The sequence below is a fragment of the Wolffia australiana genome, chromosome 15 (assembly GCF_029677425.1).
Source record: "Wolffia australiana isolate 7733 chromosome 15, ASM2967742v1".
NCBI lineage: Eukaryota > Viridiplantae > Streptophyta > Magnoliopsida > Alismatales > Araceae > Wolffia > Wolffia australiana.
Genome location: NC_135849.1, coordinates 4870033 through 4884097, shown reverse-complemented (window position 1 = coordinate 4884097; position 14065 = coordinate 4870033). Strand labels below are relative to the sequence as shown.

Sequence of the window (14065 nt, the reverse complement as noted above, 5' to 3'; positions counted from 1 at the left end):
TCAGGGCAGAATCAGGTACTCTAAGCTTATCTTTGTTGAACTTCAAGATTGTTATAGTTTACTTTTGAATCGAGTTCGTTTTATCCTTGATCTGATCCACTTTCATCTAAAGATTGTTACCGCGATTTCTTTCTGGCAATTCATCAAACAACTAGTGTGTTCAATGAATATTCCTTGATTTACCTAAGTTCTACCCTACTTAACTTTCCAAAAATATAAAAAATAAATTCCCCTCTCTTCCGTCTTGCTTTTGGCATTCTATCGAACATCTGACGGGCGTTCGACAGAGTCATCCTCTAATATTTGATTTCCTCTTATAATATATATATACCATATATAAAAAAACTTACTATTAAGTAAATATTATATATATATCTCTTCTTTGACCCCCTAACGGCCATTTGGTTGAACACCTCTTGGGTGTTCGACTAAATCGACCCATGCAAAAACTATATAAAAAATATCTAGAAACATATAAACACTATATAAACTATATGATTACTATCTTAACTCCTATTTCGACCAAATAACCCATTCTACACTTAACCTTTCACTATAAGAATATATATACATATATATCATATAAAATCGTATAAAAATACTACTCTACCCCTTCTCTTCTATCTGAATATACATAGCTACTGATTCTTACTCTTTACTCTTATTAAACTAATATCTCCTCTGCTTATTAATTAGTTATCTCTTCTTATTACCATTATCTTTAGTATTATTACTACATTTTATTAACTAATAACTCCTTTATTGAATACATACCTAAAGTTTAGTCATTGTGGAGACGACCTTACTCTCACTTATATATCTTTGAGTAAGTTTCTACATATTAAAATTTTATTTGATTGTAGGCAAATTAAAATTACAACAACCATTAAAATTAACAGCGCAATTTGCCTCCATCAGTGATCACACTCTCAGGTATTTTTTTTTGGAATGTAAGTTGATCATGGCATTCCATTAATAATTACATCGTGTGAATATAACTCCTTTCTAATTCAGTCTGTACCAAGCTATATCAATAATACCATTTAGTTGCTTCCACAAGCATCCGAAATGCCAAAAGTACAAAAATCATTACTATTATTGGAAGATCTATGCATGAATAAATGTATACTGGAATAGTAAGCCGTCACCTGATCCTTTTTCACAATTGAAATTGTTAGATCATAGGTAATTCTTCTGGCTTAATAATGATATTGAACAAAGTTAATAAATTTATTGTAGAATTGGGAAATTAAAATGGCATACTGTTAATAGTTGATATATGAATTGATGACTAGAAGATAATTTATTTGATGAAGTACAACTTGGTATCTTTGTTTAATCACAAAATATTATGAGTATGTTTCTATTTCATGTTTCATGTTTCATGTTTCAGATAGAGAACAGTGCAAGACATAGATAAATAAATTTCTTGAACTTGTTACATAATATTTAATTATATCCTTGATAAAAATTCATTCAATAGATAATCACATATTCTACATTTATATATTTTTTGTGCAAGTGAGTGGTAAAGAATGACCCAAGTATGCGAAAACATAAAATTAATTGATTTCATGTGATTCTGTCAAAAAAATCATTGAAGAGATAATTAGCTATTCTTCATTTATATATTGTGTTGTTTATTTTTCTTTGTGCAAGTGAATGGTAAAGAACGATTGAACTATCTGTAAACATAGTACTGATGAATTACTGTTTTTAACATGGGATAAAATGCACAAAATATTACTGTTTCTGCATACTTATTTAAGTAGAGGCTCAGTTGATTGATTGGCCCATTAGGGTATTTATTAATCAATAGTATAAATACCCATGGTCCATATAAAATAGGAATTTTAATTTCTGTATAGTGATTTATAGAAATCTATAACCATACATATTTATATATCTTTTCCAGTTAGAACTCTCTCATCAGTTTCCATGGTGTTGTGAAATCCTTTTCAGAAATATTCCGAAAAAAAATTCATAATATGTTGGTCTTCATCTTGTGATACAATCATTTTCAAAAATTCACTTGAATTCTCAAAACATATGTTTATGTTATTTAAAATAAATTCAGGGCATGTATTCCAATACTGAATTGTTTCACAAATTGTGAGAATTCTAATTTCCAAAAAAGTTTCATAAATATATATGAATTTAAAATCTGGATGGGTGATGGACCCAAATTATGTTTAACTTGTCATTGAGAATTGAGTTAATAATGAAAATTATATTAGTTGATTGTGGTGAGAAAGTTTTTGTCTCTTTTATGGTATGGTGATTAGAAATTGTTGACCTTTATTTGGTGATTAAGGGATTAGAATGAATATTTTACTTAAAAAGAGAAATTTAAAAATACAATGGTGAGATGAAAAGACGGTGATAAAAGTAAATATATGTAAAACTAAAGGGATATAGATGTAGTATAGAAAATAAGGATAAAGTAGATGGTGGTTGAGAACCGATAAATCCAGTTCATCTTTATTTGTTTTCTTCGTCATATTTATATTCTTTTTATTGTTCCTCTTTCATCTTTGTAATGTGTTTCTTTTATAGTCTGGTTTTGATTGTTTTCTTCTTGTTGTTATTTTTAGTTTATTATTATTATCATTCTTATTTCCATTGGATGATTATTTTTCTCGCAATCTGTCTTGTATTTTTTCTTTATTCAGTTGCTTCATTTTTCTTGCTGTTCTTATACTATTTTTTTTATGCACAGTATCCTTGTTTTTTGTTTAGTTAGTTTTAATATTTTTGTTCTTCTTTGAATTCCTATTATATTTCTTCTCTTTTTTTGTATTCGTCATCTCTTCATATTCTGGATATTCTTTGTTTTGTTTCCCATCTTCTTGGATCATTGAATTATTCTTAATATTTTTATCATTCATTGTATTGTTATTCTTGTTTTTGTTATTTGCATTATTCTTCTTAATTTTTTTTATTCTTTGATTCTCATTCATATTATTTTTTTCATATTCTTCTCCTTCTTTTTGAGCTTATTTTATTTTTTCATATTCATCTTGCACTCCTTATTTTATGAATAATACTACCAGATCTTGAACTTCAGTGAGAGCTGGCAGCGGACATGCCCTCAAGTGGATCCTCATTAATGGATTTGGATTGTACCCATTCCAATTATAAGACTCAAATAACCCACTTTTTTATTTATTATATTCACCTCTCCCTGTAAGGGTTGGATAATTTGCATGCAGGCTTCCTTTTTTGGATGTGATAGCCATTTCTCTGGCTCCCTCTCTGGAATCAAACCCTAATTTTCCATCAACTATTACCACCGTGGTAGGCTCCTGTCCTACCAACCATAATTAGTAGGGAAAAAATGAATGTTGTGTTGCCAGCAAGCAGGGCATGCAATCCATCAAGCTGTCATGAATCATTGAATCTATGGGCCAATCCCCTGTTGACCTTTTATTTAACAATGGTGGCCCTGACAAAAGTAGGGCTTTAGTGCATGTACTAGCTCTAGAATTACCACAGATATCAATCTAATAAGTGATGGCGCAGCCCCGGACACGCCGTCGGAGTCGTTACCGTCGTCTCCGACAGCACCTGCTCCAGCACCGGATACGTCTTCGGAGACGTCACCCCCGCCCTCGACAGCGCCGGCCGTCCGCGTTCAACCCGCCCGGCAAGCCAAGGCGTCGGTACGCATGCCCGGATTCAAGTATTCCGGGTAATGGACATCGTATCGTTATATTTTACGCCTTTTCTTTCACGCGTCGTTGCTTTCAGTCTTTGTCGTTCGTCGTTTTCCCGGCCGCCGCTGCTCTCGAGTGCCGTCGTTGCCTCCTCGCCATTCTGCACGGCCGCGCGAGAGCGCTTCCCTGCACCTCAGCTGCCCGGGAGTGACTCTAACGACGCGACTGGGCACGCCCTGCCGCCGCTGTAACACCGTCAAGACCCAGCCCTCGGCCCCGCGGTCGAGTACCTGCGGCTGACGTCGCCGCTGTTGCACCACGGTGCGGTTTGCCGGCTCTCGCAGTCACGCACCGGAACCCCCTCCCCGAGTGAGCGCTGTTCGCCTATGGTGGGAACGCCCCTCTGGCCTCACGGCTCCGCCAGGCCCCGTCAGAACTCGCCCGTCTGCCGCTCTATGCTCGGGAAGCCGTGAGTTTCGAGTAACGAACGACCGACGTGCCAAGCTCCTGGACGCCGGTTCTCCTGGACTCGCGAAGTGATACCGGCCAGTTCGGTAGCGCCGGCTGCACCTCGGCCTCGAACACTTGACGGCCCAAATCGCGACGCCGCTGGGTGGCCTGATCTCACCGACGCGCCCAGCAGGAGCAGCGTTGAGCCGCTCCCCTCCCGCGCCGCTCGCACCTGCTGCGACCCGTGGGACGCTGCTAGGTGCACCAGCGCCGTGCCGCTCACGACCTGCCGCGCTATGCCCAGCGCCCGCGCTGTGCTTTGCGCAACCGCTGCGCCGGCGCCCGCGCTGCGCCCAGTGCACGCGCCGGGCCGCACGTCGCGCTGCGCTGCATTCAACAACAATACATCGCGCCACCCCTTCGAGTGCGCCGCCCCGTGGTAGCTCCTGTCCCGTCTGGGATACGCCTGCTACCACCGATCGCCATCGACTAGTCCCCACCAGACGGACTGAGAGCACGCGGAACTCCTACGACCCACTATCTGGTACGCCACTCCCTCTACGTCTCGTCTTTTATTTCTTACAGTGCCCTTTCAATTGCCTCCACCGCGCTCGGGTTAGACATAGGTGAGCGGGACAGGACGAGTGAGGAATACGTATATCTGTGCGTCTTGCCCGGTTTGGGTACGAGTCGACTTGCTCGTCACGTGCGAGTAACCTTCAGCAGGAGAAATCCCGTTCGGCGTCGTAGCAACCTTGTCCATCCGGACGAGGGTCCGGAGGCTGACCTATCCGTCTCCGGGCGACTCCGTCAGGTACCGGGCGTCGGCACCCTACTACTTGTCGGCAGCTGTACACACTACACCCCCTTCCGGAACATTTCATCGTAGGTTGTCACTACAGGACTCTCGTGCTCGACGCACCCCGAGCGTTCGTCGGGCACCGACACACCTTCGACACCAAGTACGAACCCTCGGTGACGGCGGAACTTCGTCTCTGACGTGGTCCTGCATCAATAAGGTACCATCAAAAAATTATTACTGACTTAATGAGACATTTGCAGTTTCATAGTTTGAGTTTGTTCGTACTAACACGCCCATGGTGTAATCGTTAAGACAAGCAAATGAGTACTAGCCAGATCAACAAGGTAACATTCCTCCAGTAACACGTCCAATATTTTCTACCCCCTCTCTAGTATCCTTGCATCCTTCTCTATCATCATCTTCATCATCTTCATCATCTGCATCATCTGCATTATGTTATTCTCGGAATTCTGACTACTTAAAGGCACATTCTGAAAGTTTGATTGAGATTGAGGTTTGACGAAATGTAATCTGCTGACTGCATTACATTTGGCTCCATATTCTCACATGCTCCATTACCATGCCCACATCTACAACAAATCACACAAAAAGCCTTTTGCATGTGATGAATAGAATAGGTTTGGCCGTGATAATTTTTCCTAGAAAAAGTTTTTTTTCTTTCATAATATGGGTTGTCATGAAAAAAATAAGCATCATATTTTGGATCATCAAAAATAAAACATAGATTATGATATCCATAATCAATATTTATATAATAAAAAAGATTTGACAGAAAAGGATCCAATAAATAAATATACCTATAAAATCCTACTTTCATGCATTGTAAATAAAACAAATGTAAGAATGAATAATAATATAAAAAAAATTTCTGCTTTAATGTCACATGCTCTCTGTCAACGGCGCCAATTGATAATTCAGATATTGTTTTAAAAAAGTCATTTTAAGGCTCTGATTTGCAACAACATTTCTAATTTTTTTCCTACTTGGAATAGGATAAGGGTCAAATTTACAAGGAGCAGGTAATTATAGAGTAAATTAAAATTTGAATATATTTAAAAATAATTTTTGGTGATTTATATTTTTGTTGAATTTTTAAGTATCGTCTAAACGGCAAATCAACTACATGATGGAAAACTAGTGAAAACTATTTTAAATAAATAAAATTAATATTTAAGTTGTTTCTCATAATTTTAATTAATATATTTTAATTTTTAAAAATCTGGCATTTATTTTAGGGCAAGAAATAAACTTTAGTGACAAATAGAACCTTAGGATACACTTCTCATAGTGAAATTGCAGCATAATCGAGTTGCAAAAGAAAAATATTGTAACCTTTTCTACATGTGGAATTTTTTAGTGTCATTTGATGCATTATAAAACTTGAATCTTGGCTATCTCTTGAGTTGACTAGAGGGAATGGTGAAATATTCAGGAGATCTGATGGAGCGAGCTGTCCCACTCCATCAAAGATGACGTCGTAGCCTACACCGTTGTCATCAATAGTGACCAGTTTGAGCCCATCCTGACCGGCACCCCAAGGGAAAGGCGTACACACACCCATGCTCGTAAGTTTCAACATGTTTCAGCCCATATCCACCCACAAGGCCCTTCCTTTCAACCCCCTTTTCCTATTTTTGTCTGTGTTTTTTTTTCCTTGTGATTTTGGGTTTTTAAGGGGGTCCCTATGTCTAATGGGCCCCCCTTGTTGGACCTCTTTCAAGGGCCATTAACATCCCTAGATAAGGGAAGGAGTGGACGCCCTTTCAACTTGGTCAAAAGTCAAAGTTTTATATGAAAAGAGGGGCCCACACTCCACGTTCATGAGAGAGAAGGGGTGTTCACTATCGCCGAACTACCGCCAATTGCTAACGCCGTGCGCCCCGTGTGCTCAGACGTTGACACCCTGCACTACCAGATCGCCCGCCGTCGTCCGTCAATGAGCTGCAGCACATCCGACGCACTCTGCCCGTGACCGACAGCTGCACAAGCTTGCCGCGTGCCACCGTGAGCCTGCTGCGCACTACCCATGACTGGTCGTCCTGCACTCGCAGCGCGCCGCCGTGCACTTGCAGTGAGCCACCGTGTGCCCGCCAAGCACTGCTTGTGGCCGGCCTCTGTGCATCGTCATGTGCTGCTGAGCCACAGCACGCGCCCACCCCGAGCCACTGTGCGCCCACTACACACCGCCCGTGAATGGCCACCGTGTGCTCGCAGCGCACCGCCATGCGACCCACCGTGCACCGCCCCTGATCGGTCTTTGTGTGCTGTCGTCCATTGCCGAACCGCCGCGCATGCTAGCTGCAAACTGCCGTGCGCCCGCTACTCCGCCGCCGCTATAGATGCCCGCCATGCCACTACCGCTGACGCCTGCTGCACCGTCGCGCACCGCAAGTGGTGCAGCCGCCACCATCGGACACATCCATCGTGTCGTCGCCACACTGTCGTTCGCGCCTCCTGGACGCTGCCACCATTCTGCCTTTGTGTTGCTGCTCGCGTCGCCGCCGCACTGCCTCGCCGCCGGGCCGTCACCATTGCACCTCGTGCACTGCCTGCGCCGCCTTCGCCGCCACCGTGCCTCCATCGTAAGGTTGTCGCCCACGCCACTACTTGTGACGCCGGTGCACCGCCTGTGCCGTCATGCCGCCTGTGCCATCACTCACGATGCTTACACCGCCGCCCGCTCCACCGCTCTATAGACTGCACCGCCACCGGCATCGCCACTTGTGAAGCCGTCACCACTGCCTGCGTCATCGCTTTGCAGCCCGCACTACCTCTCGCGCCGCTATGCACAAAGCTGTCACCACCACTAGTTTCATCGCTGCGATTCACGGCACCGCCCGCGATGCCTCTTCGTAGCCTGCCTGCGTCGCTGTCGAGCCGCCACCATCGCCGCACCTGCACCCTACCTCATCTCCTCTACTCCAGTGTCATGGCTCCTGAGTCGCGTCACGCCGCCAGTCGAGCGACGCTGTGCCCATCTCCGGCACAGCTCCACCGACTCCACCCACCAGCTCCAGCATTGACAAAGTACCACGACTCCGGAGCAACGTCACCACAGAGGTACCTTGCTCCCCTCGCTCGTTAATTTATTTTTTGTCGTATATCTTTCAATTTCACTCCAATGCGCTCTTGCTAGGTATGTGAGAGTATAACAGACACGAGAGAAACTACCAAGTGTCTTCCCTAGTTACGGGCTGAGCTATTACGTGAGAGCACCCACAGACTCAGTCCGTGCGGCACCGTAGACACCATCGTCACTCCGACGAAGGTCAAGAGGTCACCGTCACCATCATCGGTCACTTGTCTCGTAGCCCAGAGCTCGGCGAACCTCACGAGTTGGGGCCTGCACGTACTTCTGCCAAGGAGTCTTTGCATCACATCGTCGCATCTCCTTAGGTTCATATTCGATGGACGATGTCTTCGACGACATCCGCTATTACCCGGTAACCGAGCATCACCTCAGTACCCCTTGGGACGACTTCAGTGACATCATCCTACATCAAGATCAGACAAATCTTGTTGTCACTTCCGCCAAGGGCCAAGTGTGCTATTTCTCCTAGAATCTTGATCAGCCTTGAACTATCTCTCCTACACTCGTATACAAAATGAATGGATCAAAGAAATGTGATGCACTAGGCCTCTCATAACAAGTTGGAAGTAAAAATCTAAGATGAGATACAAAGAGAGGGGAGAAGAGATTAAATAAAAGCTCCCTAACTCTCCCAACCGTTGAATTTAACTCGTTGGAGTCAAGTGGGGTTAGTCTAAAAAATCAATAAATATATAAAAATAGAGCTTATGAAAACAAATCATAATTACTCATTTTATTCTTAAATGGTGAATAATACTATTGCAAATTTAAAAATATGTAGTAGAAAAGAAGTATAAAAGCATACTTTTATTAAACTAATTTGATGTTATCAGATTACGTTCATAGTAATTTCTGGCCAACTATTTATTTTTCCTATTCTTTCTTCAACTTTCCCATAATTACTTATTCTATTGAATGACGGGCCCATTTCCGTGGGTCACTCAAAGTATTCCTTGGAATCAGATCTTTAGGTAACATCTTGATGCTCGTGATGCTCATACACGTCTAGAGTGGTTTGTGCTAATGTCTCTAGATGTCTTCTTCTACGAGAAGTCAGTGACAAGAAAGCTAAGGGGTCATATAAATTAGTGGAGTACAGGCATAATAAGCAACTAAATACTTTCTCTCCGATATTCATCTTGTTTGTGGTGTACTCAGTGTTCCTTTTTTATCTGGTTTTTTATATCTGCTATATATTCTTATTTTCCTTCTTTTTTGAGTTATTTTAATGTTTTCCAAGTTTCCCATGTATTCGATCAATTGTTTTTACTTGTTTTGTCCCTTTTCTTCTTGTTCCATTTCTTATTGTTGTTGTACTTGTATGATGTCGGACGTCGTCTAGGACGTCGTCCGGTCGGCACCGAGCATGATGGCTCAGTACCGATTAGTGATGATGGTATCGGACTATGGCGGTGTCATCATCCGACGGATCAAAACCCTAAACAGGTCGATGTAACTACGATGCGAGATGAGTATCTTACGTGTCGTACATGCAGGCTCTGACTCGAGGGAGGCGCCGAGCTCCTAGCTTGGACGGGGTCACCGGAGAAGGCGAAGGTGCCCTCTCGAACCTCGTCAAAGCGACGAAGGCGACTATGACCAAACGGAATCAATTCGTAGAGCTCGCATGTAACGGACATACTCGTTCGTACCGGTAAGACACTCAAATATTTTGTAATTTTCTCTCAAGACCTCGCTCACCTACCCAGCCCGAGAGCAATGGAGTCGAGACGAAACTATACTGCAAGCGATAATTAAACGAGCAACGGGAGAGTACGGCGTACCTCATCAGCGTGGCTCCTGGTGCAGGGAGTCGTTGACGGTCGGCAGTCGGAGCCGGTTTGATGAAGAGGAGCCAGAGAGATCACGGCAGCTCAATGAGCAATGTTGGTGCTGGAGCTCTATATAAAGGTCGGAGGAGAGGTCGACATGCAGGATCTCGCCGAGCACCAGTCGTCGCCGGCACTTTGGGCATGGACCACGTAGCCGGGAGACAGCCCTAGGTAGCGTAACACCAGAGGTTTGCACCCCGCACAGGGTAGCCAAGTGTCCGCTGCGGCTCAGCAATTCATGACGGGCCTCGGGAGTAACTCGAGATGATCAGCTTGTCCCACGAAGGCGGGTCCGTAATCGCCCGTAGCAGCCGGGGTTGTACAGATCCTACGGCCGATCGTCGTCGCTTGGGGTAGGAGAAATGGTGCCCGTCCCGCAGCAGGTGAGTTGACCGTGTCGGCCAAATTGTTCCCGTCGACCTTTGAATTGGAGCAGGAAGAAATCTCTTCACTCGATCTAACTGACCATGGAGAGAGCAATCTGGGGCATAAGGGACCCGAATGGAGGGATTTCCCGAGAACCTTCAACGCCTGAATTGAGCCGCGCGGGCGCCTGATTTTGCCGAGATCGACGCCCAACATTAAGGGATCTTCACCGTAATCGATTCCTAGCGAGGTATCACGAATTTGAGGAACCTTAGCAGTCAGAATCGTCACTTATTCAGCCGGAATCCATCGCGAATGTGCATCGGCGCCGAATTTTGGCGACGGCCGTCGACTCCGATCCAACGGCGGGCGGGCATCTCTAAGGCAAAGAGAGGAGTCGTGGAAGGGAGTGGCGAACGTTTTTGGCGACTCAGGAAGGGGCAAAATGCTTTTCCTCGTTGCCCCTCTCACCTCCAATTCTTCCTTTCTTATGCTCCGTCGATCCTCTCCCCCTTCCTCTGTTTTCTTCTCTGAATGAGGAAGGGAGACCAGAAATCAAAACAAACAACTCAAATGCTTCTTCCAGGTCTAAGCGGCTAGGGCGCCCCTCCCCATGGTGAGTCAATAAACCAGAATTGGGTTCTTTGGAGGCCCTTATAAACTGGGCCCCCATTACACATAGGAGGGGAAATTAAGACATAAAAAGAAGGGAAAACATGGGAAGAAGGCCACAAGGGAGGGGATCCAACTTGGCAAAGGACCCCTCCCTGTGACGATGACGAGGGACGTGTGGAACGTGTCGCAATCGCGACGTAAAGACGAGGTGAGAAAACACAAAACACGAGAAACAAACGACAAAAATGAAGATAGGATATTTGAGAATTATCACACGATCTTCGACGATGGTGGCGGGCGGCGAGGAAAACGTCGTCGACGATCTTCGATGGCGTGCGCCATCATTGTAGGTAATCTTCATCTCATTTTTGTTGTTATTATTTTTGTAGTATTCCACTTCTTTTTAATACTTCATAACCTTTTTGATTCAGTTTTTCTCCTTTTTTATATTTATTTTTATATTTCTACTACTACTCTTGTTCTGTGTATAGTTCCTAATTCAATATCTTCTTCATATTCCTATTTTTCTTAGTGATGTTCTAATTGTGTTTCTCAATTGTTTTCATTTACCGTTTCTGATTCATGTGCTTTTTCTTGATATTATTATTTTACCTATTCATGTTCCGAATCTTATTCTTTTTCTTCTTCTTAATATTCTTGTTTTGATAGTGTTTCTCTTGTTATTCTTCTTATTCTTCTTCTCTTTCTTTCTATGCTCCTTTTTTCTTTTCATATGTGTGTTCTTGTTTTTGTAATTTTTTCCATTTCCTCTTCCTGTCAGTTTTACCTTTTTTATTGTTCTTGTTTGCAGTCGTGATTTTCTTCTCCTTCTTTTCATAATCAATTAGTTTTTATGATTTTTTGTATTATTTTATTTTCCATGTTGTTCTTTTTGTGTTCTGTTTCTTTGTTTTCTTCTTTTATATATTCTTTGTGTTACTGCTTTTATTTATTGTTTCTTCTTTCAATTTGTTGTCATAATTTTTTTGTTCTCTCAATTGTCTTTCTTCTTTTAATTTTTTTCCATCTTCTTCATATTTTGATTTTCTTGGTCTTCTATTTCTTCTTTTCGTTTTGTTTTCTCTGGTACGTATTCTTCTGTGTGCTCTATTTTTTCATTATTCTTATTCTTCTTCTCCTTTCAGTAACTATTCTTTTTAAAAATATTTTATTCTTCATCTACTTTGTTGTCTTATTTTTCTTCGCCATCTACCTATTCACCTTCATCATCTCATTCATCTTGTTTTTCCTTGATCTTCTTCTTATTCTTTTTATTGTTATTATTTTTGTCTTGTCCTCCTTCTTCTTCTTTTTATTCTCCTTTCTGCTCATATTCTTCTTATTTTTTCTGTTCCTTTTGTTTTTTTTTGCCTTTTTGTTCTTCTTCTATCTTTTCTTCTTATTTTTCCTTGCCTTCTTCTTTTTGATATTCTTACTCTTTTTAAATTCTTGTTCTTCCTCTTCAGTTTCTCATTGGTTTTTATCTTCTTTATCATTTCTCTTTTACGTTCTACTCTGTGTGAATCTACTTTATAATCTTGTAATTCTTTGTGTTCTTCTTCTTCATTTTCGTATCCTTGATATTCCACATCTTCTTCTGTATATTCCTAGTCAAGTGATGTTTCTTCTTTATATTCTTCTTCCCTTCATTTTTTGCATATGCTTTTTGTTCTTTAACTGCACCTTTGTTTTTTTTCAAATTTTTGCCTCTTCGTCTGTTTTTTCTTCTTAGTGTTCTTCTTTTGAATTGTTATCATTTTCTCTTTTTCATCATATTAGTTTTCTTGATTTCCTATTCTTTGCATTCTTTTTATTGTTGTTGTTTATTTGTTTTATTATTTCTTGTTCTCCCTCTGCAGATGCCTTTTCCTCTTGTTCATATTCTTCCTCATTTGTTCAGTTTTTTGCTTCATACTCTTCTTGTTGTTCTTCTTGTTTTTTGCATGCTCCATGGTCTTCTTATTGGCTTCTACATTTTCTTTATGTTATTCTTTTTTCTTTTCATTCATATTCTTCTTCTCCTTTTCTTCACGTTCTTCTTATGGTTTTACTTCTTCATCAAATTGTTTATTTTCAATTTTAATCACACTATTCTTTTTCATGCTTCTTCTTCTGAATTTACTTCATGTTATTATTGTTGTGCATATTCATCTGTTCTTGCTCTTTCTGGTATCATTTTTGCCTCTTTTTCTCCTACATTTTGTTCCTAATTGTTTTTATGTTTTCTTTGTAATTAATATTCTTCTTTATATTCTTATCTTTTTTGTATTTTTCTTGTTCTCCCTCTTCTTCCTCCTATTGGTTTACTTGATCGGACCTTTCTTCTTCTCCTGCTTGTGCATGTTTACTCTCGATTGTTTTTCATCTTATTCTGGTTCTCTTATGTGATCTTTGTGTATGACTTTACATTGTTCTTATTTACATTTTTCTGCATATCCTTTTTCTTCTGCACATCCTTTTTCTTGTTCATCTTTCTTTTGCTTTATTCCATAGTTCTTTTTCCCATCCTTATTCATCATTTTATTCTTCTTTATAGTCTCTTTTTTTGCTTTTCGGTTTTCTTATTTTGTTATTTTACTAGTTCTTCCAATGCTTTGAATTATTCTTCAGGTTCTTCTTTTTCCCTTCACTCTTCTTAGGTTTTTCTTCTTTTTCCGTATTCTTACCTTTCTTCTTTATATTTTTTTTCTACTTCTTTATATTCTTTGTATTCTGCCTCCTCTTTTTCACTTTTTATTCTTATTTTCATCCTTCTTCTACTTATGATAATTTTTTTTTCTTGTTTTGATTCTTCTTCTTTTCCTTATCCTTCCTATTTTATTAATCCTATTTGTATTACTTATCTTCATCTTGAAAATTGTTGATTATGAATTTTTATGAATTTCAAAACATAGAGAATAATCAAGATTTAGGTTTTGGGTAAAAGAGAAATAAAAATATAGTTTAGTTTTTCAAAATGCATAAGTTTCGATTTTGTGTGCCTAGTTTATCATAGATAAAATAAAAATGTTGTTATGGTTAGAGTTGCAGGAATATTTTAGAAAAAGAAAGAAGTAGGCACGAAATAAAGAAAATTAAAATAATAATAATAATAATGATAAGAAAGGTAGTTGGTCGTGAGTGGTGAAAAAAAAAAGAATGAAATAGAGAAAATTAGCGGGATTTTTTAAGAAGCGGGAAAACAGAAAAAGCTTGGTGATCTTGTGCTCCTGGGAGAAAAAGTTTGGTGATC

The 14065-nt window shown here is 40.8% G+C and overlaps 1 long non-coding RNA gene across 1 annotated transcript; it reads right to left on the bottom strand.

Annotated features, from left to right (window-relative positions):
- Positions 1–4974: 4974 nt before the first annotated feature.
- LOC144712924 (uncharacterized) lies at positions 4975–10826 on the bottom strand. The gene is made up of 4 exons (XR_013583908.1): positions 9805–10826; positions 5456–5498; positions 5198–5345; positions 4975–5112 (listed from the first exon to the last, which is right to left on the bottom strand). It is a non-coding gene; the product is annotated as an uncharacterized LOC144712924 (long non-coding RNA).
- Positions 10827–14065: the final 3239 nt, after the last annotated feature.